Source organism: Mauremys reevesii, linkage group 6 (assembly GCF_016161935.1).
Source record: "Mauremys reevesii isolate NIE-2019 linkage group 6, ASM1616193v1, whole genome shotgun sequence".
Classification (NCBI taxonomy): Eukaryota; Metazoa; Chordata; order Testudines; family Geoemydidae; genus Mauremys; species Mauremys reevesii.
In genome coordinates, this window is record NC_052628.1 from 100,203,778 (window position 1) to 100,227,302 (window position 23,525).

The following is a 23,525-nucleotide window of genomic DNA, read 5'->3' on the forward strand; positions in this document are numbered from 1 at the left end:
TATTTTTCAGTTTGTCTAATACAAGTACTATAGTGCAATGTCTTTATCATGAAAGTGCAACTTACAAATGTAGATTTTTGTTACATAACTGCACTAAAAAACCAAAACAATGCAAATCTTTAGAGCCTACAAGTCCACTCAGTCCTAATTGTTGTTCAGCCAATCGCTAACACAAACAAGTTTGTTTACATTTACGGGAGATAATGCTGCCCTCTTCTTATTTACAATGTCACCAGAAAGTCAGAAGAGGTGTTCGCATGGGACTTTTGTAGCCAGCATTGCAAGATGTTTACATGCCAGATATGCTAAACATTCACATACCCCTTCATGCTTCGGCCACCATTCCAGAGGACACGCTTCCATGCTGATGAGGCTCATTAATGCATTTGTTTTTAAGTTAAATTTGCGACTGAACTCCTTGGCAGAGAATTGTATGTCTGTGGCTCTGTTTTACCCACATTCTGCCATATGTTTCATGTTATAGTAGTTTTGGATGATGACTCAGTACGTGTTGTTCATTTTAAAAACACTTTCACTGCAGATTTAACAAAATGCAAAGGTATGAATGTGAGATTTCTAAAGATAGGTACAGCACTTGACCCAAGGTTTAAGAATCTGATGTGCCTTCCAAAATCTGAGAGGGATGAAGTGTGGAACATGCTTTCAGAAGTCTTAAACAAGCAACACTGTGATGCAGAAGCTACACAGAACCCAAACACCAAAAAAGAAAATCAATCAGACTCAGATGAAGAAAATGAATGTGAGTCGTTCTGCACTGCTTTGGAGTTTTATCAAGCAGAACCTGTTATTAGCATGGATGCATGTCCTCTGGAATGGTGGTCGAAGCATGAAGGGATATATGAATGTTTAGCACATCTAGCATGAAAATATCTTGCGACGCTGGCTACAAAAGTAGGACTGAGTGGATTTGTAGATGCTAAAGATTTGCATTGTTTTGGTTTTGAATGCAGTTATGTAAAAAATAAATAAATAAAAAATCTACATTTGTAAGTTACACTTTTTGAGAAAGAGATTGCACTACAGTACCTGTATTAGGTGAACTGCAAAATACTATTTTTTACAGTGCAAATTTGTAATAAAAAAATAAAGTGACCACTGTACACTTTGTATTGTGTTGTAATTGAAATCAATATTTTTGAAAATATAGAAAACAGCCAAAAATATTTAAATAAATAGTATTCTATTATTGTTTAACAGCATGATTGTTTTAATTTAATTGCATGATTAATCACAATTATTTTAATCGCTTGACAGCCCTAAGGAACCAAACCTGGGAAAACTGTTTGTATTAACATTCCTTTTTGAATGGAAAGTTCTCATTTAAGATCTCTAAACAGGGAAAATCAAAGTCAAAATTACTATATTCCTGCACAAAGCCAGAGAGTGAGTGAGCCTTTCACAGGAGATTACCATGACAGTACTGAATCCTCTCTATGGGAACGGAGTACTACTTGACCTGTAGTTGCAGCTTCATGTGACTCTTCACACAGCCATTTGTTCAGTATATCTATGCCATTGCAGATCTACTGCCACACCACCATCCTACCCATGTGCTACAGCTTCACTGCAGGTGTTCAGGGTTCCCAGTGCAGCCTTCCAGAGGCCTCTTTGTTCTGCACAGCAGAACCACCCTAACATCTTCCATACTCAGAATCCAATCCTACCCAATTAAAGTAAATAGGTCACCGACTTCAGTGGGGCAGGCTCAGGGCCTCAAAGAAGGGGAAGGGATAGGATGTGGTCCTTAATGCTGACATGAAAAGAAGCGAAGGAGGAGACTAGTCCTTGGGCACATACTGCATTTGATAGCAGCTCCCTCTGTCTTACAGTATCGAACCGCACTGGCCCACAGTGGGGCAGTTTGCATTGCTACAGGCTCACGGACAGCGAGTACAATGGGGCTTTGTTTCTAGCTGTCAGAGCCCTGTATTTCTAAATGATCTTTTCCACTCTACGTACGTAAAGCTGCTTTAACAGGAACAGCTGCCCATCAATGCAGTTCCTCAGACAGCTTGGGCTTTTTCCTTTACCCTGCCAGACCCCAGACCATGAGTCTGCCACAAGGTTGAACAGCTCTGCCACAGCAGTATGGGATGTGGGGTAGTCAGTGTGAGGGGAAGTAGGGGGAGGATGTTGTGTCCCCTCTCCCCACAACTATTATTCATCCCTACCTATGAAAGGACCTACATTTTTACCCCACATGGATTTCATGCCCCCCACCTGCACACTGAAGAGCCACCTCACACAAAATGCCCCAGTGACTGAAGTCATAGCTCATAAAAACAGGTAAGCCTCATCCTCAGCGGCTGCTGTAGTCATGCTCCCAGGCCTAACTAATGGTAGTGAATGGGGCAGGTTTCTCCCCCCGGGAGACTGAATGCATCACCATTCTGAAGCTAGCCTCTATTGGGCTGTTAAAGAATCCCAGAACAGTTCCTAAATTGGGATTTTCCTCTATGGACATGCTTAGCTCTGGCCTCCGGGTCAATGGCTTTGCTTTCATTTATGCCTTTAGCAAAGAGAAATAAGGGACCCATACAATCAAGTACATCTCAGATTCTTCTTCACAGTGTTGTTGTATTGCAAAGCCCTAGAACTGCCTGTTGCAGGGATGAAATGAAGGAGATGGAATTACTGTTTTCATTTATTTTAAGCTTGTCTGGGTCATTCATCACTGTAGCATGCAAGTGCCTCACAAACATTAATGAATGCATCTTAATACCACTCCTGTGCTCTAGGGAGGCATTATTTCCATTTTACAGATGAAGGAACATGAGACAGACAGAGACACATACCTAAGAATATACAGAGAGTCTGAGGTATAGCTGGGAACAGAACCCAGATCTCCTACACCCCAAGCCAGTACCTCAACCACAAGGGCAGATTTCCTTTCCATATCATCCTGCCCCAGGGTGGATTTTACTGCTGGCTATCAGCCATTAATGAATTGGTGGCAATGTGCTGGTTTCTGGGAGAAGCATACCACAGAGTAGTTGCACCTAGAGTCTGACCCCCATTAGACTATATCCCTGCTGCACGCAGAGGGGCTGCCAGCAGGAAAAAATCCTACAGTGTGACTACCTTTCCAATTGGCAAAGCCCCCCCAGACCCATTTCCATTTGACTCAAGCTGTTACTCCCCGACGCACAAGAAAGGGGCCAAAGGGGAGAAGAAACACAACATTCTGAATGCGCCACACTAAAGGCGGCAAGAACAGAGTACTGTGGTAAGTTTTCCTGATGCTCTTTCTTTAAGATAGCTGCAAAAGGCAATTAAGCACTTGGTATTGTCCAAAACAAAGGAATGTGTGAGCCCCGTCAGGAATTTGAACCATCTGGGAAAAGAGGCTTTGCTGCTGGATATTGTTTCTGGCTAAGGGGGTGTATGAGAAAGAGGAAGACAGTACAAGAGGAGAGAGAGGAAGAGATGGAGGGAGACAGAAGGAACAGAAAGTGAGACACAGCCTGAACAAGCTCTAAGGAAAGCCTAGACAGAGTTTTTGGGCGATGCTGGATGAAAGAGGTTTGAGGGTTGTGTGGTTCATCCTGTCCTCAGGAAAAATAAGACTTTGTACATTCTTTGTAAATCAACAGAATTGCATCAAAAAGGTATCAGACTCCATCAATTTCTCCTCCCAGTTGGAACAACCTACATGACCCCAAATTGTAGCAAGCTGCTTGGGTCAAAAAAAAAAAAAGGGGGGGGGTAATAGTATTGAAAGGTGTAAGGAAATGTACACCTACTAACCCTTTGGAAAGCTATAGGCATTAGCTTCCACTGATGCAGAAAAATTGCACCAGACTGCTGCTGCTTTATTAATGAAATGAGACTGCTGTGACCCCTTAACTTAGATCTTCTTGTGTCCTAAAGCTAGAAATAGACTATCCTGCTATCCTGTAATCACTTGGTATATTTTTCTAAAACTGGTGAGTTTTAGTTTTCTCTACACTTCCCCTCTAAATAGTTCATATCATTACTAGGTCAAATAAGAAAATATATTTGAGAATTCAATGATATAAAAAGTTCAAAGAAAATCATTGTACAGAATATGTGAAGTAGAAAAATAATCTCCCATTTTCCTTCCCAAAATGGGCATAATACTTCCATGATGGAGCACAATAGATTACATTAGTAATCATTAAGATTTAGAGCTCAGAGACCTTTAAAAAAAAAACCAAAAGACACCTGTAATTGCAATGAAGTACTGTAAGGAACCCTAAAAATTACCTACACTGACTTCAGTAGATGTTGCATTTGCCAGTTTAAAACACAACTCATCAACTCCTGTTAACTTCCAACTACTGCAATGCTGTTGTGTTTCTGGCCTTGTGGTCCCAAGAGGGGTCCTGATTTTCCATGTTATATAGAACTGCAGAGACCAGTTTATCACTATATGTCAGACAGCAAAAAGGATTATAGGGAGGAGGATTTAAAAACACACCACACACTTTGCAGGAGATTTGAGAAGAATATTCTTGGTGGCATACTGTACCTTGTTAATCTCAAGAACATTCAAAGTTTTCCCCTCCACTGGTTTTTTAAAAAAAATGGGGAAACCCTGATATAATAAGATAAAGGAATGTACAATAATTGATTAAAGCCTGTATTTACTAAATTAATCTGCCTGGAAGAACATGGGATAGAGTGCGATCCCTGACAAAGAAAGGGAAATGAATGAGACGTTGCCCCTGATGAATGATAGAAGGACACAGTTAATCCTGAAAATAAAGTCTAAAAACTTTCGATGCAGCCAATTCTTGTGATTTTATCATAAGTCTCATGATAGTTGGTCTTTTCTTAAAACTCAAAGATCCTGGAGTCCTGTAATTTGGGGAGAATCTCAGCTTTCATTTAAAAAAATGAAAGTGAGTTTCTAGCCTTCATAATGCTGGAGAAAGGCTTGAAAACATGAACCCTAAAATTCTCAAAAAGAAGGCAAATAAAAATAACCCACGTGTATGTATTTTTTTAAATCTTGTAGTTTTAACCCAATCTCATGATGTGTAGGGGCTCATGATTATTAAATATTTATGGTTGGCAATACTGCTCAGTGACTGAAAACTAATATTTCTTGTCCTGCAAAACAAGCGTACTTTACACACACACACACACACACACACACACACACACACACAGAGTAAAGAGTACAGCACACGCACAGAGTAAAGATTAATCAGTACTTCAAAAGCCACTTGCATCTCTTAATACATAGCAGGGGTTCTGCCTTGTCAAGTTCTGTTAAACTAGCATCCACTATTTTTCCCCTCCCCACTCTCAAGTAATCACCATATTCAAGAATGATAGAATTTGTGTTCAAACCTTATTCTGTCAAGCTATCCAAATGACATGCATCGTACACAATCTTACTGTACTTAATCACAACAGGCAACCTGGACACATACCACCATGGAACTTCCACTCTTAAAAACACGAGTTGAGAGAAATTGCACAAGATCACAAGCCCAGAGGTACAAGCTGAATGCCATTTTTAGACAAGTGACCAGCCCATCTCAGGCTATGGGAGGTAGATTACTCAAATACCCTCCATCTGACCACATCTAGGTCTTCCAGATAAGATCCTGCAGCATTTTTTGTTAGAGGATCAGTTTCCTCAAAGATCTCCTCCTCATAATGTTGTGCAATATGCCATGTGGTGGCAAATGGCATTTCAATGGATCTGTGTATTTAGCACAATTTTCCACACACTTTGGGATCCTTCAGGATGGAAGGTGTCATGTACATGTAGAATGTTAAGGGCCAATAGACAAAAATGTGTATAAACATCTAGTGAAGATTCAGAGACAAGTTGGCTCAAAGAGATCCTCTGAAATCCATCATAGTGAGATAATAGCAGCAGATCCTTTAACATATAGGCATACAGTAGAACCCAGAGTTATGAGCACCAGAGTTATAAACTGATCAGTCAACCGCACATTTCATTTGGAACCAGAAGTACACCATCAAGCAGCAGCAGAGACAAAAACCCCACAAATACAGTTCAATACTGTGTTAAATGTAAATACTAAAAAAAGGGAAAGCATTTTTCTTCTGCATAGTAAAGCTTCAAAGCTGTATTAAGTCAATGTTCCATTGTAAACTTTTGAAAGAACCATAACATTTTGTTCAGAGTTAAGAACAACCACCATTCCCAATGTGTTTGTAACTGAAGTTACAGTGTATTACTCTTTTGACAATGCCTAAACGTCAAAGACCAGCTGCACCAACATGCAACTGTCCTGTGCCAACCAGGCATACAGTTGTTTTGTGTCACTGAAGCAACATTAGGCAGTTAGAGTTTACTAGCAAATCTGGCCCTAGAACTGGAAACATTCCAATTAGTTCATATTGCCCAGAGATGAACTTGACATTTTCCCCTCTCCACAACCTTGTTCTAAATTTTCCCCCAAAAGGTGTTAGATTCCCAGAACTGTCGTGGGGATGCCTGCAAGCCTGCCATCCCGGCATTTGGAAAACGAGACGTTAAAATACACAATTGCATTATCTGAGTACAATAGGCAATTGTAAGCTGTGCGTGCTTACTAAATAATCATATACTGAGTGGTGGCAACACGATTCCATTCCTTGTAACATGTAGGGCATGTATAAAGGAAGAACTGGGAATGAGAAAAGACTGTCTCCCCACAGGGACTCTTATTAGATTCCAGAATTTAAATTCTCTTTCTCCAAATGCATGGGGAAAGGGAGCACGTGGTGATGGAAATCAAAGCCATGAGATTAGCCATGGAGATGTTTCAAAGAGCTGTGGGTGGAGTGGTGGAAATAACCACTGCCTGTAAGCAACCAGATCTGTAATGAAAAAACACAAATAAGAGTAGTGTAACAACTGCACAACTTACAAGACAGAAGAGGAATTATGGGCTCGTAATTACCACACATTCCTTCACCTCAAGAGGCGCACACTGCCGCAGCATCTAAAAAAAATCCTGTAAGTATCAAGATTCTCCAGCTCAGCCACTTTATGCCACATCACATGTGGAACCTGGCTGTGTAGCCATTTTAACCAGCCCAGTGAGGCTCTTACCACTGCATCAAGGAGACCACTGGAGCGCGACTCTCCTACCATTCCCTTTCCTCTTCCAGTAGCAGGGTAAATGGGGCATAGCTGGAGGAAATGAGGTGTGGTTGGGATATCCCTGTGTTACATTAATCCTTGCAGCCATTTGCAGCCTGCATAATGGAGAGCAGCCTGAGAACTGCTCTAATTCAGCCCTACACAAGGCTGCATCAACATCAGGTGGGTGCCAAGGTATGATACGTCTCTGACCTATGCTCTGTGCAGATCAGCTGCACCTCAGTATCTGGCCCCAAATGTTAAGCACAGCATTCATTGTTCCACTCTGCCAATTCTGCAAGTGACCAGTTTATACTAAAGAACAAGAGATGGCTTGTATCATGGCTTGAGCAGGCAAGAACCTTTCAGATTTAGGCAATATAGTGTACAGAAAACCGACACGAAGCCTTGGCACAGCTGATGTGTTGCACAACCACCAAAAAAAGACAGTATAGAGTCCAGGAAACATGAACAGGAGGGCACAAGCTCTGGGGAAGGATGTGTGCATGAATTCACATTAGCATCCCTTCTACGGCATGTTCAATAAATTATGGTCAACTGAATGAAATATACGATTAGGATTCTAAGTAACACATCACAGAGATGACCTTTGATTAACTGTTAGAAACAGTTTAAAAAGCTGTCCAGTTTACATTACTACACTTCATCATGAGAAAGTATGGTATGAATATACCTGCAAAGCCTTGGAGTTTAGATTCAGGGACAATTATGGTAACTACAGCAGGACCGCTTGGAAATAGTCACCATAATACAATAGCATTCAACATCCCTGTGCTGGGAAGAACATCTCAACAGCCCAACACTGTAGCATTTAATTTCAAAAGGGGGAACAATGCAAAAATGAGAGGGTTAGTTAAACAGAAGTTAAAAGGTACAGTGACTAAAGTGAAATCCCTGAAGCTGCATGGGCGCTTTTTAAAGACACCATAATAGAGGCCCAACTTCAATATATACCACAAATTAAGAAACACAGTAAAAGAACTAAAATAGAGCCACCGTGGCTTAACAACCATGTAAAAAAAGCAGTGAGAGATAAAAAGACTTCCTTTAAAAAGTGGAAGTCAAATCCTAGTGAGGCAAATAGAAAGGAGCATAAACACTGCCAAATTAAGTGCAAAAGTGTAATAAGAAAAGCCAAAGAGGAGTTTGAAGAACGGCTAGCCAAAAACTCCAAAGGTAATAACAAAATGTTTTTTAAGTACATCAGAAGCAGGAAGCCTGCTAAACAACCAGTGGGGCCCCTTGATGATCGAGATACAAAAGGAGCGCTTAAAGACGATAAAGTCATTGCGAAGAAACTAAATGGATTCTTTGCTTCAGTCTTCATGGCTGAGGATGTTAGGGAGATTCCCAAACCTGAGCTGGCTTTTGTAGGTGACAAATCTGAGGAACTGTCACAGATTGAAATATCACTAGAGGAGGTTTTGGAATTAATTGATAAACTCAACATTAACAAGTCACCGGGACCCGATGGCATTCACCCAAGAGTTCTGAAAGAACTCAAATGTGAAGTTGCGAAACTATTAACTAAGGTTTGTAACCTGTCCTTTAAATCGGCTTCGGTACCCAATGACTGGAAGTTAGCTAATGTAACGCCAATATTTAAAAAGGGCTCTAGAAGTGATCCCGGCAATTACAGACCAGTAAGTCTAACGTCGGTACCGGGCAAATTAGTTGAAACAATAGTTAAGAATAAAATTGTCAGACACATAGAAAAACAAACTGTTGAGCAATAGTCAACATGGTTTCTGTAAAGGGAAATCATGTCTTACTAATCTATTAGAGTTCTTTGAAGGGGTCAACAAACATGTGGACAAGGGGGGGATCCAGTGGACATAGTGTACTTAGATTTCCAGAAAGCCTTTGACAAGGTCCCTCACCAAAGGCTGTTATGTAAATTAAGCTGTCATGGGATAAAAGGGAAGGTCCTTTCATGGACTGAGAACTGGTTAAAAGACGGGGAACAAAGGGTAGGAATTAATGGTAAATTCTCAGAATGGAGAGGGGTAACTAGTGGTGTTCCCCAAGGGTCAGTCCTGGGACCAATCCTATTCAATTTATTCATAAATGATCTGGAGAAAGGGGTAAACAGTGAGGTGGCAAAGTTTGCAGATGATACTAAACTGCTCAAGATAGTTAAGACCAAAGCAGATTGTGATGAACTTCAAAAAGATCTCACAAAACTAAGTGATTGGGCAACAAAATGGCAAGTGAAATTTAATGTGGATAAATGTAAAGTAATGCATATTGGAAAAAATAACCCCAACTATACATACAATATGATGGGAGCTAATTTAGCTACAACGAGTCAGGAAAAAGATCTTGGAGTGATCGTGGATAGTTCTCTGAAGATGTCCACGCAGTGTGCAGAGGCGGTCAAAACAGCAAACAGGATGTTAGGAATCATTAAAAAGGGGATAGAGAATAAGACTGAGAGTATATTATTGCCCTTGTATAAATCCATGGTACGCCCACATCTCGAATACTGTGTACAGATGTAGTCTCTTCACCTCAAAAAAGATGTACTGGCACTAGAAAAGGTTCAGAAAAGGGCAACTAAAATGATTAGGGGTTTGGAGAAGGTCCCATATGAGGAAAGATTAAAGAGGCTAGGACTCTTCAGCTTGGAAAAGAGGAGACCAAGGGGGGACATGATAGAGGTATATAAAATCATGAGTGATGTGGAGAAAGTGGATAAGGAAAAGTTATTTACTTATTCCCATAATACAAGAACTAGGGGTCACCAAATGAAATTAATAGGCAGCAGGTTTAAAACAAATAAAAGGAAGTTCTTCTTCACACAGCGCACAGTCAACTTGTGGAACTCCTTACCTGAGGAGGTTGTGAAGGCTAGGACTATAACAGCGTTTAAAAGAGAACTGGATAAATTCATGGTGGTTAAGTCTATAAATGGCTATTAGCCAGGATGGGTAAGGAATGGTGTCCCTAGCCTCTGTTTGTCAGAGGATGGAGATGGATGGCAGGAGAGAGATCACTTGATCATTGCCTGTTAGGTTCACTCCCTCTGGGGCACCTGGCATTGGCCCCTGTTGGTAGACAGATACTGGGCTAGATGGACCTTTGGTCTGACCTGGTACGGCTGTTCTTATGTTCTTATGTTATATCTGTCTACAGATCATGGAAGGAGTAGATTGCAAGGACTTCCTATGCCTAAAGGGGCAAATAGTTCAAGACTTAATTTTCTGGGGTGTGACTGCTGTAATTGGCAGCACCAGACCCTCTGTTGTATATACAGATACAAATACCCTGAAACAGGTTACAGTAAACAGAAGGAAAAAGAGACCATAACATTCCAACCTCTCCTCTTTACAGCTTGTTAACAATTTTCTCACTTCATTTATCAGTTTACCACATTAATATTGGTGCTCCAAACAGTGGTTGAGTTCTGAGAGTCAGTACCACCCACAATAATTACAGGCTAAAACAAACAATGAGACATCTAATTGTTCTAGGATGAAAATATTCACTTTTAATGCATCTTGTTGGCACCATTGTACTGTTCCATTCCCCTTGCCTACAGTGAGCAGGAAAGCTACATGATTAATATTTAAATGCGTCTCTGAAGAATCTAACTGAAAAAGAAAATGCATCTTGACCAGCTGTGTTGTTCTGACATTATCCAGGGGTTAATTGTTTGTTGGTAGGGTTTTTGTTTCCTTTTATGAATCTTTTAAGTGTATTTTTTCTTACTTTGTGATTCTTTGGCCTCTTTCCTCAAGCCTCTCCACCATGGTTGATAACTGAACTCTTACAAAAGACAGCACTTAAAAGCAAATCATATTCCTGGTTCCTGAATTTCAACCTGGAGTCGAATGGGCCTTTTTGCTACCATAATTATCTGTATTTAGGCCTTGTCTCCATTAAAGGAATTTCCCATTCTAACAGTCATTCTGTCATCCTAATTGTAACAGGCTCATAAACACACATCCACACCAAAAACTGTGTGTTCAGCTTGCATGAAACTGAAATAGTTCAGAAGTGCCTATTGCCACAGTCCAACAGTGGCCTTTTGAGATCTCCCAGAATTCACTGCTTCAGATCAGGGAGCTGTGGGATGCAATGCTCTCTATGCATCGCAACTGAAACTAGATAATGCTAATGTGGATATGGGGCAATGCTGAAACTATTCCAAACATGACCACCACCACCAATGAGGACACAGTGTACTATTTGTACTTAAAAACCATTGCAGCCTTACTGGTTCAGTAAGGAGGAGCTCTGCTCTCCAGTACTGACATGGCTTTAGGGCTTCATGCAAAGACCAATGAAGCGAATGGACTGCTTTCCATCAATTTATGTAAACATTGGATCAAGTTTTTAGACACCCAGCTACCAGACTGTGCCTTTTCAGGTAGTTAGAAACATTACAGAAGTTGCACTTACAATGATTTCCACTTGCAAAAGGGTAACTATTTTTTAAAATCTGGGTTTTAATTACGCAGATTAGAATTGCATGTAATATTCTAAATTTGCCAACTTTCAAGTCCAAGATTGTACTTCTGCCAAACCTTAAGGGCTGGATTTTGATGTGACAAACTCAGACAGCCATGTCATTTTGGTATAAACATGGCAGAACACCAGTCCCCTCTTTAACTGTTCCATTTGCTATTTGTAACCATGCCTATAGTCACATTCCTCCTGGGATTTTGAACAATCCCTGGCCTCTCTCAGACCACAGCCAGCTTCCCTGAAACACATCTTCTCAAAAGGTTTTGCTCTGACTCTGTGCCTAGCCCAGCACACCCCTCATTTATCTCTCTCCAGGGGTTCCTGACAAGAGTTATCCCTTATTGGACAAACTTCTGTTGGTGAGACAGACAAGCTTTTGAGCCACACAGCTCTTCTTCTGTCTCTCGCCAACTGAAGTTGGTCCAATAAAAGATATTTTATTTACCCACTTTGTCTCCAATATCGTGGGACCAACACAGCTACAACTACACTGTATACAGCAATTATCCCATCAGGTAATAGCCACCATTTCCAAATTCAGTGTTTTAATAAAAAGTGTTTATACCTGTATGGTTTGGGTGAGAATCAATAATCCATCTCCCTGATTGCAATCTGTCCTTGAAGAATAGAATGAAGAATGACACATTTCAAAGTCTGTGTAGGTTCTTATACCCATTGGCTTAACATGTGGCCACTTTGGAGCTCTTGCCGACTGGCCTTAGCTGTCCTCAGACTGGAGTAAACAGAGAATGTTGATCTTCTATGCACGCACACTTCCAAGCCACAAATGTACAGAGAAGTCGTACTCTAAATCTGTAACTCACACAGCAGATACACATGCTACTCAACCCACTAGGTTCTTTTAGACACACACGTATTACAGTGGGGGTAGGAAAGGCTAAAAGGTGCTGTGAAAGGTGGAGTGGTAATGGAGCCAGCGAGGGGGCTAAATCCTGCTCTTCTCCATTGATGCTGCAGTAGAGGCTGAGTGAAGAAAGAAATGGCAGTGCCTTTGTGGTGATTACCAGAACCTTTGTGATGGTACAAGGCAAGATGTCTCAGGCTAGGTGAAACATGATGGAGCACAAACTATTTTTCCTTTCTGTCTAGCACGACAGCAAGAGTGCTGGGGGCTTCACTGTGCCCCACTGTTGGCAGGCCACATCCTGAAGGGGTGGTGGAGCATCAACAGGTACAATAACTGAGATCTGCTTTGGAGTGCTAGATAAAGAAGGAATACTGTGTTACTGTTACATGGGTATGCTGAAATTGCTCTAGAATCTCTCTTTTTGCATCCCTCCAACCACATCCATGCAGCTCAGGACAGGATTTACCCCCAAAAGTGTGTAACAACCCCCCCCCCCGCAATGAAGATAAAACATCTACACCAGTTAGGGTGATTGTCAGTGTGGAAAAGGCATAGAACCCTCCCTCCCCCTCCAAAATATACACACACACACCCCAAAAATCACCTCTGTATAGCAATCAGTCTGTTACTGTCCTCTCTAAACAGGGAACTGTTTTCAAAATATATATTGAAAGAGTAATAAATTCCATGGTGGATTAAAAACTTATTTAGGAGAAGTAGAGTTTATTACAATCCACCAGTCTTATATGAGGTCCCTGGTAAAATGCAGCCAGGAATTTTAAAAATTGGCAAATTAAGATCAGCTGGGTCTCAATGCAGGAGATTTTTCATCTCCAAATAATCTCTTTTCATCCAAATCCTCATCTCTTTTGAGGGATTAAACGCAAGTCCCATAAATAACAGATGTATTGTAGAGGGTGTCCTTGTCACTCTTGCACATACAGCTAAATAGTTTAAGGGCCATATTGAGGCTAGAAACTAAGTGGGAGAGTCACGCTGGGGTAGCAAATGTGCATGCAGTGCCAGAGCAGCAGCACTGACAGGTATTCTGCTTGAGGAGGCTGGGTGTAGAATTATGCCCGAGGCAGCCAGGAACAGGCATCCTGGTGCACAGATCACTAATTCACAGCAGCGCTTTTGATATCTTTTTAAAAGATGGAGCTTTAGGGCCTCACACCCCCATTGTCAGGAGTAAGGCCCTCAAGTACACCTGCTCTCTACTCCTGACACCTTAACAAGCCAGCTATGCTACCTGATGGACTGCCAAGCCTGATTGTCTAGGGAAGCCAGCAGGCCAATTCTCGAGCCCAGCAGCAGCAGCTTGCTGGCTGCTCAATGTGCCTGCCCATGGACTATCTCCTTGTGCTTGTCTCTCACCAAGCACTGCGCCTGCTCTGCTCCTCCACAGTTCAGTCCAGATCCTGCCCTGCATCCAGCCTTGTTCCCATCCTTGCTCCTGTCTTGGAACTAACCCTGCTCCTGCCTTCCCTGACTCCTGGTAATCCAATTCTTACTCTCAGCTCAGATTTCTGTCTTTATCATGGTTCTGGCCTTGTGCAACCCCTGGCTCTGGCATTTGCACACCAAACACTAGGGCCTGACTCCCATTCTAACCACTAGGTGTTACCACTTATGACCTGGTCTCCTGACACCCATCCCTCTTGTGCTCCTATCCCTATAAGAAGCCCTACATGATTCAACAGGGATTTAATTAGTCAGGTCTTCTAATAGAACATTGGCCTTGATGACTAAGGCAAAACTTCCATTGACATCATGGGGAGAAGGACTGGTCCCACAGTCTACTGGAAAGAATACTTTTAAATAATTGTACACGTCAATCACTGACCAGAGAAATCTTCCACAAAAAGTAGCTCCAGTCAATGGCACTGTACATTCAGGTGATTACAATGTGCTGTGTCAGGGAGAGCCTCCTACAAAACCTGAAATTGGGAAGCAAAATTCTTCAGCAGGAGCGCCAGATATAAAATCAAAGAAGCCGGTGCAGCACATGTTCTGATGGCATCTGAAACCCATCAAGAATGATTAAAGAGACGCTATCAAAAAAAGGAACACTGACAAAACATCATAATAGCCTGGCAGCCACATCTCAAAGGCCACCAGTGCAAGTGCTGCTAAACATGCAGAGAGACTCCCTCTCACAACCTTGCAGATGGTCTTTACAGGCCAAGGCTCTGCACACTGGAGAGACAGTGGGCATGGAGAGAAGCTAGCACTGCCAGTTTCCACACAGTAGATGAACAGAATATTTTAGCCACCAGGGCTATCCATCTGGCACCTTTCATGAGCACTAACATCACTTAGTGTATGTCTACACAGCAACTCGACACCCGCAGCTGGCCCGTGCCAGCTGATTCAGGCTTGCAGGGCTCGGGCTGCAGGGCTGTTTCATTGCTGTGTAGACTTCCAAACTTGGGCTGGAGGCTGAGCTCTGGGACCCTCCCACCTTGCAGGGTCCCGCAGCCCCAGCCCTGAAGTCTACGCAGCAATGAAATAGCTCTGCAACCCAAGCCCTGTGAGCAGAGTCAGCTGGTACAGGCCAACCACAGGTTTTTCTTTGCTGTGTAGAGATACCCGTAGGGACAAATACTACCCAGCTCTTACTTGGATGTACAGTGAGGGGGAGCAAAAAAGGAGCCATTCCTCCACCTTCCCTGGGCCAGATAAGACCCAGGCAGAACTGCAATCCCCACACAAAGGAGAGCATGGAAATTGCTCCCTAACTAGTCCCCAACAGTGTGTAGTGCCCCAAAGGCTGCAAGGAGGGGTGGAGAAGCAGGAGAGCCCCAGCCCCGCCCTCAGTATTTTGATGAGTTGGACTGACTAGCCCCACTGAAGACAAAGTATTCCTTACCCCTTAATAGAAATGTAGCAATGCATGTGTTTCATTCCGAGCACTGGGAGGCCAGGGAGATATGCTACCTCCATGAGGCTGAGTGCCTCTGCACCACTCCCAGTTCAGCACTGTGCCTAAATGGCACAATCTAGTCAATTTAAAGTATAGCTAGAAGAAATAAAGGAACTTGTTTTATAGACTTCCAGCTATTCAACACTCCTTCCTCCTTTTCCATTTATAGTCTACTCTTGCCTTACTCCTAAAAATACAGGATCTTTTCCCTCCCCCACCACCCAATTCATGTGATTTCTCTGAGTTCTGTCAGCTTCTCTTCTTTTAGTTATCTGCATTCCTCTGCACAAAGGGAGTTAGTGGCAGTCACGAGACTTGCTATATTTAAAGATTAGTCAACACTTCAACAGAACAGACCATTTTTCAGAGCTTTGTAAGAACTAGACCACAAACATCCACCTGCCACAGAAAATCCCTCCTAGGCTCAGATCATTTTATTCAAATGTTACAAAGTAAATTAAAGAGGGGCTTATGGGTTTCAAGTTCCATTTTTTGGAAGACATATAGATCAAAAGTTGCTTCAGAGTAAGAAATTCTATTTGCAAGACACTTAGCCCATTACATGACCAAAAGAATTTCAGTAACTGGAGGGAGGAATGTACATCCACCAATCAAAGAATTGCCACGTATCTGCAAACAGACACATCTCATGGAAATTTAGAAAGGCATTTTGTTGAGACAAAATGACAAAGTTTTACTAACTTTCCGTGATATTATCAGGAGTCTCATGATATATGGTGTTTTTCTTAAAACTCCAACTCCCAGTGTTCTGATTATATAAGAAAATCAGCTTTCACGTTTTTTTTAAAAAGTTGAGAACATGAACCCTAAAGACTCAAAAATCAGAAGGCAAATAAAAAGAACCAAAAATCTCATGATCTGGGGGCCTGACTTATGATTTCTGAATGCCTGGGATTGGCAATACTGCAAAAGCACATAGTTCAAACAATACAAAAGGTCTGACTCAAGATGACTATTAAAAAAAAAAAGCAGCAAAATCTGCAGAGTTTAGGCTAACACACTGTTCTCCCACTGCCATGCTGTTGTAGCACATATGGCAGGCAAAGTCTCCCATCAGCAAAATTCTGGTAACAGCTTTGAATGTCTTGGCTTTTGATGACTTATTCCTAGACCTTCCCCATTATATTGTCACTTTTTGGTTTTAAATCACGTTGCTATACAATTAAGATCCATGTGTTGCGGTTATATAATTCAGGGAAGTTATATTTACATAGGGTATATTTTTACCTGACCACTTGCCATTTAACATACACTGTACTGCTGTTCAACCTAGAAGTGAAACATTATTTCAGTAGAGTCAAGGGACCACACTCGTTTCTTCTCAGCTCATTCCACCACATCCAGGGGATTCAGGTGGTGCAAAGGGAGTGAAAACCAGCCCCAGTATCCTGTCTTCCAACTGTGGCCAATGCCAGGTGCCCCAGAGGGAATGAACAGAACAGGTAAACATCCAGTGATCCATCCTCTGTCACCCACTCCCAGCTTCTGGCAGACAGAGGCTAGGGACACCATCCCTGCCCATCCTGGATAATATCCATTGGTGGACCTATCCTCCATGAACTTCATCTAGTTCTTTTTTGAAGAGAGAAATGGGGCTGCCAGAGATACTGTCCTCCCTCCCCTGAAGGGCAGCAGGCAGCCAAGAGGAAAGCTGCTGAACCTACTGAAATAAGGTGATCCCAGCTCACTTCCTAGAGCCGCAGTGGAAGTGGCAAGGATATCTCCTACCTCTTCCCTGTAGCAAAGGGACTGATTCAAACACTTCACTTTAAAACCTGCAGACAGGGCTCAGGGAGCATGTTTTCAATTCAGAATCAAATAGACATTTTCTTCTTAACACAGTCACCTTCGAGGGCCACACTTCTGAGCCTTGATAGCCTCAGAATGGCCACCCCTGCTGAAGTGTTCTTTGATTAACACAGAGCTGCTTCTACGGTTTTCTACCCTGCTATGGCTACGCCCACGTGGTGGCACAACAGGGAGAGAAGAGACAGCACTACAGTGGAGCAGTGACTCCACTCCATTCTTGAGCACATGAGGAAGGCTCCTTAGTTGTGCTGAGAATCACCTCAAAAGGGGTTGCGAGAAGGCAGGGCCCATGGTCCCACCCCAGCCAGAGCTGCTGCTTCAGCATGTGCTCCCAGAAGCTCAAGGACTCAGACAGGATTTGTCCTGTAGCTTCCCTTATAGTGGAGCCCACACTCCCTCTCCACCACAGGGCTGTGCCTTGAAAGCACACTCTAGCCTTCATCATCTAATGAAGATATGCTACTCTCTCCTAGCTGCCAAATGTATAGTCCCATGTTTAATTTGAACTGTGGGGAAGTGAATAAATAATTTCCCAGAAATACTATTCCCAGTGACAATTTTTGACAGAGATTTGAAGAACTATTTGGAGGACTCTGCAGAAAATGAATCTATGCAAGTTTGTAATATGCATGAAAAATTTCATTTGACACGTGTGCAATAAATCTCCAAAAAGCAAATGAGAAAGATATAGAATTAAAATAGTCCACTTTATTGCAGCTTCATTAAATTTTCAAGCCTCTCTTGCTCGGATACTCTGAACAAGGAAGAAAGAAACCTTCACAGACTGAGAATGAAAGAAATATAGCAGCACAACTCACCATATCTCAAGAGCCTTCTAAGTCTGCTTTGGAAACAGTTTGCTTTTTATACAAGTTGCTGCCAATCTCACTTGCCACTTGATTTAAATGTACAACCATGGGACTGCTTCTGATCTCAAGAATACTAGCATCAGCTATAACTCCACTGAAGCCCATAGAGTTACATCAGTGTAAGTGAAAGGAGACCATGTCCTTTGTGTGATTATTTTCTCCTTTGACCCTCTAGTCAAATTCTCTCTCCTGCACCTGCCAAATATTTTCAGACTAGAAAGCCAATTAACAATAGATGAGAATGTAGAATAAGTCATTTATTCAGTATTGGTATTTCAGTAGTGCACAGGGACCCCAATAGTCAACCAGACCCCATTGCGCTACATGCTCTACAAACACAAAAGTGACTGTCCCTGCCCCAAAGAGCTCACGCGTGCTTTAAGCCAAGGTAGTTAAAAGTGTTACTGGTGCATGAAGATACAAAATCAAAGTCTCTTCACCATGTGACCAAGATGTGACCAAGTTTGAAAGATGAGGCTTCAACCATCCCTTCCACATGCAGAGAAGCACTGCTGGATAGCTGGTAAACCAGTTACTATGTTCTGTGTATAAATAAGAAACGCATGGAGATATGCGCTACCACCGAATCCCAGGATTCAAAAGGGTCCACCTTTTAATAATGGGAGGCTAGAGTTCCCAAGGAAATATGCTAATGTTTTTTCTTAAAACGATTACACAATAGTCTCTAAAAAAAGTGAAATAAAGCAATTCCTTCCTCCTCCTCCTGTTTTTCATGGTGATTCAGGGAGGTAGGTCTAGTTTCCACGAGACAACATTTGGAACAGAAGGGTCAGAGTCTGAGGAAGACAACAAGATCTCCCCTTTCCCATCATTTTAGGCTCACCTGTTCCCTACAACTATCCCCTCTTGCCTTCACTACAAGGCATTTTTATCCAGAAAGCATGAAGTTCCATGCAGACTCTTGAAACCATGTGTTGGGTGTTACTTAGACTGTAAGCTCTTTGGCACAAGAATCATCTTTTTGCTCTGTGTTTCTACAACCCTTTGCCTAGCACATCGGAGTCCTGGTCCATGAACGGGGCTCCCAGATATTATAATAATACAAATAACCAATGATAAATGGCAGGAAATGCTACATGGTGGCTTCCTATTGGTGCATGTGATCCCCATGAACGGTAATGGGAGCTCTTCACACTCAGAGGATGATTTTATTTCAGGCTTCACCGGATGAGGACATGTCTAGTCATTTTCATTCCAAGTAATTGAATATAATCCCTCAGGTGCCAACTCTACAGTTAAATTAGAAAGAAGAATGAACACTAAGAACTCTGATTTATAGCAGTGTAGCCCAATTCCATTTCAAATTCCAATTTTCACGGGTTATCACTAGGCCATAAAAATTCATCCATTTTGACACTTGATACTCCAGACCTTTGTCAAGGCATTTTGTTGTTAAAAGCACAAATTAAGAAAAAAGTCTGTTCAGCCCTTAAGTTAAAACAGTAAAACAAAACTTTTACCATCAGTCCAGGAGGTTGGGGGGTTTAAAAAAGCAAAAACAAAAACACCACACACACACACACACACACACTAATGCCCATGTAAAGTTCACATGGAAACAGGCATCTAGCTTTGAGTGATGGGGATGGGTTTTTAGTCTGCAGTGTACAGTCTACAGTGGGGATGGAGGAAGGTGACATCTCTGCAGAAAAAAAGTTAGATGGAAAATTCTCTACTCCAGAAGTGCCTATGCTTGCACACTCCTTCAGCATTTAAGCCATCTATGACCCTAATAGCATCCCAATGCAAGAGTTCACTGAGATCTAGTAGTAAGTTTCAGCTGGCCTGAACAATTCAATGTACCCCAACTCACTAATGTCATAACATTTTATCTGGAACACAAAAGAATGGCTATATTGGATCAGACCAATGGTCAGTCTAGGCCAGTATCCTGTCTTGTGACAGTGACCGGTGCCAGATGCTTCAGGAAGCATGAACAGAATGGTCTAGCCCCTGTCATCCACTCCCACTTCTGGAAGAAGTTTTAGGGACACCCAGAGCACGGGGTTGCTAATAACCATTGATCAACCTATCTAATTCCATTTTGAACCCAATTACAATTTTGGCCTTCACAACATCCTTGGACAACAAGTTCCACAGGTTGATTGTGCACTGTGTGAAGACATACCTCCTATTAATTTCTTTTGGTGACTCTGGGTTCTTGTGCTATATGAAAGGATAAACAACACAATCACTTTCTCCACACTTTTTATGATTTTATAGACTATCGTTATATTCACCCGCCCCCAGCTCTTTTTGAAGATAAACTGTCAGTCTTCTTAATCTCTCTTCTTATGGAAGCTTTTCCATAACCCTAATAATGCATTGCCTCTCTACTTTTTCCAATTCTAATATCTTTTTTAAGACCAGCACTGCATGCAGCATTCAAGGTGTGGGCATACCATTGACTTATATAGCAGCATTATAATATTTTCTGTTATATTTATCCCTTTAAATGGTATATTTAAACCATTTCTACCATCTGTTTGCTTTTTTGACTGCTGCAGCATGTTGAGCAGATGTTTTCTGACAACTATCCACAATGACTCCAATAGCTAATTTAGATGCCATCATTTTGTATGTACAGTTGGGATTATGTTTTCCATTGTGCCATGCAAGATATCAGTAAAAGCTAACATTGATCGTTAATATTATTGTGTGGTGTATGTACAGAAAACAAATTCAAGATTACCAGTGTGTATTGGGAATTATGTTTTCAAAGGGTGTCTGCCAGGCAGGGCTAAAATTACACCACCCTAGATGAAGGAATGTGGGTCTGCCACCTGGAATGGTTCTCAATATACCTTTGCATTCCTATTGTATTTCCATCTACATAGAAGGTAAACAGGACCATGAAGCCAACAAGGCCAGGAGATAACCACTCAGCATCATGGCAGAGGAAGGAGATTGCTAAAATGCAAATTGATCTGTTTCTGGCAAACACCAGCAGGAGAAGAAACCTCCTTTCACAATCAAAGCTTCCTCACATCTTGAATGAACTTTCCTTTGAGGTGTAACCTTCAGCAGAATCTATGTCAAAGGCTGACTGGCCTATAAAAAGAAAGGGGCAAAGAACCCCCGCTACCTTTCACCCAAGACCACAAAGGAACCAAGCCCTTTAGACTTTGTGGGAGATCCTGACCAGATGGGGGCAGAGGTTGGGGACAGGGGGAGGGACAGCCATCTTACTGAAAGGTAGACTGGCAAGGACACTACCTTGGACAAACCTTGTAGTTTGTTTTGTTAAGCCTTAGCCTCTCACGAGTGTTTTTTCACTGAATTTGCTTGTTACCATTTCGAACACTATTCTTTGTATTTGAGCTCACTTAAAATCCAATTTCCTTTTGTTAAATACATTTGTTTTACTTGTAATCTAAACCAATCCAGGGTGATGTCTGATTTAAAGTGAATGTTAACTCTAGTTAATGTAGCAAGATACTGGATATAGCATTTTTAAAGAAACAAAAGATGAATCTCTCAGTGCTGCCGGAGAGGGCTGGACATTGAAGAGCATGCAGTTTGGGAAAGCATGGGACTGGAGCGTGTTGGGGTTATCTTGCCAGGTGTAACCAAGACAGGTGGAGGGTTAACACGGAGAGACTCATTGCTTGTTCATCTGCTGGCTGGAAACATCCCATCAAGAAAGCTCCAGCAGCTGAGTATTTTGAGGCACCCAGGGTTACAGGGCAAGCAATGATGGAATCTCTCACTAGTCTGGATTGCACCCTAGAATGTAACGCCATCCTCCCACCCACCCTGTCTAGTTACAATAATGAAACCAGATGCTTTGCTAGCAAACGTGGGTGCAAGCCCATTGCCTGCAATAGAGTCGCACTTGCACCGACTTGTGACAACAATGGATTTGACTTACATGTAGTCATATGGTTCTCAGTATTTTCATAGAAAGTGGAGCAAATCCCCTCTGGAAACCCCAGAACAACACAGTAACAGTTTTTGAAACACATACTCACTTTTAGAAAGTCAAGAACACTAAAGACAGTAAATGCCCATCCACTTCAATAGGCACAAGACCAGGCCTTAAAATGCCATTTGCATGCCAGCTACAACATAGCTAAAGGAATGCAGGTTCAGCTTGGTAAAGGACTTTAAGAAAACAAACTAGATGTCACCACTAAGGCATTGTTAACATGGGAAAGTTTTACCAGTTATATGTGGATCGCTCTTAGGATGGAAAAAGAGTGCTTCCCAAGCAACATAAATTTAAAAAAAAAAAAAAAAAGCCTCACACACCAGAATAAGTGTCAATCTGGAGATTATAAAACTATAGCAGTATAACTGTAGTGGTTTAATATCAGACCTTAGGTTATGATAGTGTAACTTTTCCATATAGGCAAGCCCTAAGTGGCTGACCTGAAGAATCAAAGCTATTTTTGACATCTATATTTCACGAATTGCTTTTTGGTGTCCCCAGATTGGTTTAGGAGGGAAGATAATTTTGGTGGTAAATAGGTTCTACTCACCACAGATACACCTCTTTATGGGCGAGTCTGAAAATTAGCTCTCACCCCATCTAGCACCTCCTTCTGTTGGCTGCTCATGCAGTAGCCCCTCTCTCTCCATGATGCAGGGTGCTCCTCCTTCACGACTCAGTCCACTAGCCAGATCACTATGTAGTCCTCACCACTTCAGAGGTAACAATCTCACCAGATGAGCTCTCTGGACACTATCTCAAGCAGTTTTCCATTCCCAGTTTAGGTCTAGTGCCACTTTCCCAGTCCCTGGTAGGAGAATCTGAGCCCACCTGCTACTCTGGGTTCTAACCCAGGAACCCTAAGACTACATCCGCTCAGCCTCAGACCCTGCTTCTGTTTCCCTTAGCTCCTTCCTACACCCACTCTGTAGGTCCTTGCCTGACTCTGGGATTATCAGTGGGTGATTCTTCTGCTCCCCGTAGCTACTTCACCTCTCTAAGACTCTTGTAAGACTATCTAGTCCAGGGAAAGAACATAGGACTGATTCTCCTCCTTGATCACCTCCTAGTCCCTGGCAACTCCCTTTCCCTCTAGTATACAACTACAGACCTCCTCCATTTTACAGCCTTTTCCTGCTCACACTTTCTGTTTTATAATTCTAACCAACACCTCCCCCAGCAGGGCTTCAGCTGTAATTAGGCTTTATCACACCTTGCTTCCCTCCAGGTGCAGCATATAAGGTTAATTGTACCCTTTCTGGCCTACTTGTGAATACTCAGTCACATTAGCCAACACCCAGACAGTTATGAATTATATTACAAGGGCTAGAAAAGCAATACTTTAGTAACATTAGGTCATAAGTCTGGATGTATCAGCTAATCAAAAAGATCAGGTCCTGCTCAGTAAAGGGCATAAAAGAAGAGCATGTGAAGGACAATTCCTGGGGAGAAAATTCCTTTCAGGGAAAAGTCCTTGGAGGAATATTTTATTTTAC

General features: G+C 42.1%; 1 protein-coding gene across 3 annotated transcripts in view; it reads right to left on the minus strand.

The window, feature by feature from the left end:
* SH3GL2 (SH3 domain containing GRB2 like 2, endophilin A1) overlaps nucleotides 1-23,525 on the minus strand; it is a 138,984-nt gene that overhangs the window by 102,966 nt on the left and 12,493 nt on the right. The window contains exon 1 of one of the 3 annotated variants that reach the window (XM_039545613.1): nucleotides 22,580-23,164. The exons of the other annotated variants lie outside the window; for them this stretch is intronic. The gene's annotated coding sequence lies outside the window, so the exon portion shown is untranslated. Of the gene's footprint in view, nucleotides 1-22,579; nucleotides 23,165-23,525 lie in introns of those variants that run through there. 3 annotated transcript variants of the gene reach the window in all.